This window comes from Aotus nancymaae, unplaced genomic scaffold (genome assembly GCF_030222135.1).
Source record: "Aotus nancymaae isolate 86718 unplaced genomic scaffold, 86718_ANA_hifiasm-v0.15.2.pri h1tg000010l, whole genome shotgun sequence".
Lineage (NCBI taxonomy): Eukaryota > Metazoa > Chordata > Mammalia > Primates > Aotidae > Aotus > Aotus nancymaae.
The window spans coordinates 32777279-32783318 of NW_026988421.1; positions in this window are offsets into that span (position 1 = coordinate 32777279).

A 6040-nucleotide genomic window follows, 5' to 3' on the forward strand; every position below is an offset into this window, starting at 1 on the left:
GACTCCAGAGGGGCTAGGGGCTGCATTCTGCTGTGGGCCATGCGTGCGCACTCCCCTAAGTTCTGGCTAGCAGGTGGTCCGGCAGCGCACCCATAAATCACCCTGGGCTGAGAGGTGGCCTCACCGCAGGTCAGCGGCTGCACAGGCCGCCTTGTTCCTCCCTCACCTACCCACGCCCAAACCCTGCCAGCGCACCTGGCTCCCTGAATCCGCTCCTTGTCTCCCATCCTCCTACCCTGACCAAATGTTTATGGACACTTCTGTGGTCAACCAGCACCAGGGATGATTTTTCCATGGGACACACAGGACGGGGCCTGCCCTGGCTGAAGTACTGTGCTGACTTCTGCCAGATGCTGGCAGCCGTGGGGCAGCAGGGCAAGGGGAGGGCTCCCTTAGCCCATCCCGTGAAGCCCAGGAAGCCACTCCTCTACCCACACAAGGGGTCAGGGCCCAGCTCGAAACATCTGCTGTCCCCCAACATCTGCTGTCAGACCCACCAGGAACCTCTTTCCTGGGACCAAAAAGAATCTTCTCAAAGACCAGGGAGGTCCTTCCAGGCCTGAGCCCTACCCTTCATTTCCTTCAGTCACACAAGGCTCCCACCCACTGGCTGGAAACCCAGCAGCTGTGCTGCCTGGAGAGCACCTGGGTGCAGTGGACGATGCAGCCCCCAACCGCACAGAACAGAAACCCCAGGAACCAAAACCCCAGCTTCTCCACACAACAGGGCTGGAGGTGGACAGGTGGGAAGTCTATGTCCAGCTCCTGCGTCCTACCCTGCCATGGGGCGACATTCATTCTCGTGGTTATAAACGGTACCTCCTTCCAACTTCTCCACCACATTCCAGACAGCAAGGAGGGGAAGGGCGAGGAGCACAGCTTGTCAGCTGCCTCTGACCCCTTTGATCAGGGAAACAGCAATTTCCCCAGCAATCCACCCTGTAGATTTCCACTTCTAGCTCACTGGCCAAAACTAAGTCACATGGCCATCCCTAGGTGCAAGAGAGCAGAGGAAGTCAAGCTTTTTCAGCTGGGGACAAAACCAGAGTTCTAATAGAAGATAGGAAGGACTGGGGAGTAGCCAGCTGAACACTCCAGGTTGGGGTGAGAAGAGGCAGGTACAGTCCAGTCCTGGCTTCTAATCCTGTGACTTAGTGACTGTGTGACATCAGGAATAGTGCCCAGCCGTAAAATGGAGTAAAAATGTCTACTTCACAGGGTTGCTGAGCATTAAGTGGGCACAGCATGTAGATGTCCAATAAGTGGCAATGAGTATTTTTATTAACCAAAGCCTTGACCTAGCAGTGCTTGTCCATAGCAAGTGCTCAACAAAATTCCTAATTGATTCATTAATCAACTAAGAAACAATACTGGCAGGAAGGCAGGGAAAAGACAAGAATATCTTATCTAAAAACCAGAACACTACTTTCAGAAGACAGCTAGAACCTACATTTGGGGTTTTGCTTCAAAAATACAGGTGGTGGTGTAAGCCAATATTGAGATTACAAATATTCCTCTAATACTAGTAATCAATAAATATCAAGGCCATGATGGGTGGCAGGCACTACTCAAAACACTTTTGCCAGGTGCAATGGCTCACACCTGTAATCCCAGCACTTTGGGAGACTGAGGTAGGCAAATCACAAGGTCAGGAGTTCAAGACCAGCGTGGCCAACATAGTAAAACTACTAAAAATACAAACCATACATGGTGGCAGGTGCCTGTAATCCCAGCTACTCAGGAGGCTGAGGCAGGAGAATCACTTGAACCCGGCAGGTGGAGGTTTCAGTGAGCCGAGATTTCACCACTGCACTCCAGCATGGACCACGAAAGCAAGACTCCATCTCAAAAAACAAACAAACAAACACTTCTATATTCTATGATTTTTTTTTTTTTGAGACAGGATCTCACTCTGTTGCCCAAGTTAAACACAGTATTATGAGCATGGCTCACTGCAGCCTCAACCTGCTGGGCTCAAGCAATCCTCCCACCTCAGCCTCCCAAGTAGCTGGGACCACAGGAGCATGCCACTACACGTGGCTAATTTCTTATTTTTGTAGAGTTGAAGTCTCCCATTATGTTTCCCAGGCTACTCTCAAACTCCTGGACACAAGCAATCCTTCCTCCTTGGCCTCCCAAAGTGCTGGGACTACAGGCATGAGCCACTGTGCCTCACCCCACTTTTGCATTCTAATTTAAGCCTCCCAACAAACCTTTGAGGTAGTGGCATTTCAGTGATGGTGGCTGAGTCTCAGAGAGGCTAAGGAACTTGTTGGAGATCACACAACTTGCACATGACAGTGCTAGATTTTGACCTCATGCTCTTAACCATTATACTACTGTCTGCAGGGACAAAGCCAAGGCCGGGGGTGCAGGCAGCCATGCTTCTGCCAGCCTGTCTCACAGGAAGATTTCTGGGAGCCCTGCTTCAATCCCACTCCAAGGATCCTGACAGTAGCGGAGGAGCCATTGGCTTTTCTCCTAACTCCCAGACAGCCCACAACCAACTTCTTCTCCCCTCTCAGCCCTGCCAGCATCCAGCCTTAGGTCTCCACAAAGGAAGCTCACATCCCACAACTGTTTAGTCGCCTGTAATCCTGGCTGAAGTTCACTCCTGGGGAAATGTAATGTGGGGGGTGGTTGCTGCTGGAATGTGTGTGGCTGGGACCCTGTGCCCAGCCCAGACAGCAGGCTGTGCTGGAGCTGTGAAGAAAGTAGGCAGCCAGGGGAATAAGGAATCCCCAGCCCCCAGCTGTGCCAGAGAATGGAATGTGCTGCTCTGGGGTGTTGAAACATACCCAGGCAGCCTGGAGGTGGGGTGGCTGGGAGCTGAGGGAGCTCCAGCCACAAGGCTGCCTCTGTTCTTGAGGCTGAGAACACTTCGCTAGGGCTGGGGGTGGGAGGGAGGAAAGGAGAGGCTGTGCTTAGTGGGCAGGCCCTCTTGTTAGCTCAGTGGCTAGCTCCTGGAGCCAGTGGGGGCCAGACAGACAGAGGGGAGGGCAGCACCCAAGATTGCTCTGTTCCTCCCAAGTTTCTCTTATGAGGCCTCTACAAGCGCAGGTGGCATAATTCACATCCCAGCTCCACAGCTTACTAGCCATGTGACCTTGGGCAGGCTCCCTAACCTCCCCATGCCTCCATTTACTCATCAATTAAACAGAGCTAACAACAGAACCTACTTTTGGAGACTGCCATGAGGTCTCAAGGTCTCGATATGATGCACTCAGCATGGTGCCTGGCACAGGTGCTCCATCAAAGTAGGGATTTTCCCGAGGGCCACCAGCTGTAAGACGGATGCTGGGCCAGGGCCTCTCTTAGGGGGTGCCTCGAAGATGCCAGGGAGACAAGGGGGTAAAGACAGAACTTCAGGTGGCTTCAGCCACAAGGGCCAAACATTCTGAAGATCCCAGGAACCACTGCCAGTTCAAGGTCGGCCAGGGCTCATGGGAGGCTGCTCAACACAACCAACCACAAAAAGTGTTGGCAAAGCCCTGAGCCCACACCAGGCTGTGGGAGCTGGAGCCCCAGGCCTGCTTGAGCAAGCGCCAGGGCTACAGCAGAGTCTGGTTCCCCATCCCCTCCTCAGGGGCCTGAGAACAATTTTTTTTTTAAAAAAACATGGACAGTTTATCTTCCAGGCCACCCACATGCAGGTCCTCTCCATGCTGTGGATGCAGCCAGTTGTAAAGCACAATCCCTCCGTGACTTTGCTTCCCAGTGGCACCTGCAATTTAAAAGTTATGTACCCCGCCTATTCTTAGGGGCACCTCGAGGGGACAAGGCCCTGTAGCTTCCCCTTCTCTGAGGCTGCTGGCCCAAAGATGGAAACTCGTGTTTTTCCCATCTCTGTAATCCATGCATGTATACACAGGTTTCAAGTTACTGCTGTTATGGTTGAGATTTCACCACCATTTGGCGTTTTCATTTTCCAAAAATAAAATGTATTGACTCTGCTTTTCCAAACTACACTTGTGCCTCTCTGATAGTCTTCTCTGAAGAATAATCTAAAATTATCTAGTTAAAAACAAAATAACTGTCCTAAGCCACCCAGGACAGAGCTGTTTGTCCTCTGAAGGTGGCCAGGATGACAGTTAGGAGCCAGCATGTCCTGTATGCCAGGTACCGTGCCCCATGCCTCCTGCAGACTCTCATTTCTCCCTCACAGCACCCGCACGAGCGAGGCATCACCAGCAGGTGCACTTTACAGAGGAGGAAAGCGTGGCGAGCCTGCGGGCAGCACCCTACGCCGATGGGTCCCAGCACCACTCCAACAGATGGTAAAGGGGGCCAAGCATGGAGCTGGCCCACAGCAGGCACCACCCTCTACTGCTGCGGGACTCTGCTTCTACTTTGGGGAAACAGTGCCTACCTCAGAGTTGTTGCGAGCAGTGAGAGTACTGCACACCAGTGCCCAGCACCCAGCCACGCCCACCTGCCCCAGCTCAGGGCATGGGATGTACTTAGCATCTGACAGCCAATCCTCTTTCCTGTCGCTCTTGGCCTCCCTGAAGGCTGATCCTTTCTGGCTTTCGGGGATTAGTTAAAATCTTTCCATTCTAAGGCCTGCATTGTTTAGAGCTTACCAGGTTCTAGTCCAACACCAACCCCCAGTGCTGGGCCCTCACAATTTGGTCACAAGACCGGGCCTCAAGTCAATCTGACAGGCATATGCTGAGCCCCTCCTGCGTGCAAGGCACAGCCTTCCTCCTCTTGACCCCCAGCTCACACCCAGACCAGGCTGCAGCCCCCACGCCCCTGCCACCAGGGTGTCCCAAAGGCCCGCCCCTCAGCCCAGTCCTGCAGGCCTTCCCCAGGCCTGCAAACTCCAGCGGTGCCAGGGAGATCTGGTCTTCCAGCCTTAGGGAAAATGCCAAAACAAAGGAAAAAACCTAAGCTTGAGGCTTTTTTTTTTTTTTAATCTCATTAAGTAAATGTTTATTGAGCACCTACTAAGTTCCAGACACTGCTATAGGTTACTGGCATAAAATAGCAACCAAAACGGAAACAAATCCTTTTCCTCCTGGAGCTTATTGTCTAGTGATCAGTGAGGAGCTAACCTTTACACACATAATTAATAAAAGGAACCAAACCAATGAAACATGCAAAGGACAAAACGATGTTACATTAGAAGGAAGAAGGAGAAACACTTCTTCCTGGAATTAGACAGGCTTGGTGAGGAAAGAGGAGTATAAAAATTGCGTTACAACCCACATCACAATGCGGGTGGGGGCGCCTCGTGGAGGACACTGTGCCTGATTGGTTCCTGGGCACCAGGATGGAACTCTGGTGGTTGGTAGGGCAACCTCCTTCAGTTGGTAGAAAGCAGTGGAAGGAGGAACTCCCTCTGTGCTGTCTTCTCCGAAATCTCAGCTCTCAGGCTTGTTGTATCTAGACCCATTTTAAATCAAGCAGGTTCCCTTCAGAACAGTCATCTCAGGGGAGGCAGCTGAGGCGAGGAGTGAGCTGCTAGTGGGGTGCAGCCCCATAGCCAAGGGCAGGCCCTGCCAGCGTGCCTGTGTTTGAAAGAGGTGAAGTGCTGAACTCTACAGACTGGGAGGCAAGGGAAGGTCCAAGCTGCTGGAGAGGAGCCAAGGTGCCCCATGGGGAAAACACTGAGCTGCTGTTTCTGCCCCAAAGTCAGCCGCAGGTGAGGTCTGCGTAGGCAGTCTGAGGCTCTGTCCTTCAGCTCTGACATCAATGACGCGGTGGCAAGCAAAGGTACAGGCCAAGACAGAAGGAGCATGTCCAACACCAGTTCCAGACCCATTTGGGGCCTGAGGTGGTTGTGTGGGCAGGGGTCTGGCAGCTGTGACATCTATGAGGCAGTGTCAAGCGTAAGTGCAGACCGAGGCAGAGAGGAGCAGAGGCCGGGCAGAGAGATCATGGTGCTCCCCAATGCCAGACCCAAGCAGAGCCAGCACAGGGTGCACCAGGCAGAACCGATCGAGGGGGAGGTGGTGGAAGCGCCAGACCCTACTGCTGTGGAGCCTGCCCTGTGGGATTTGGGAGCCGGCAATGGCCCTGACCTGCGGCACATCAG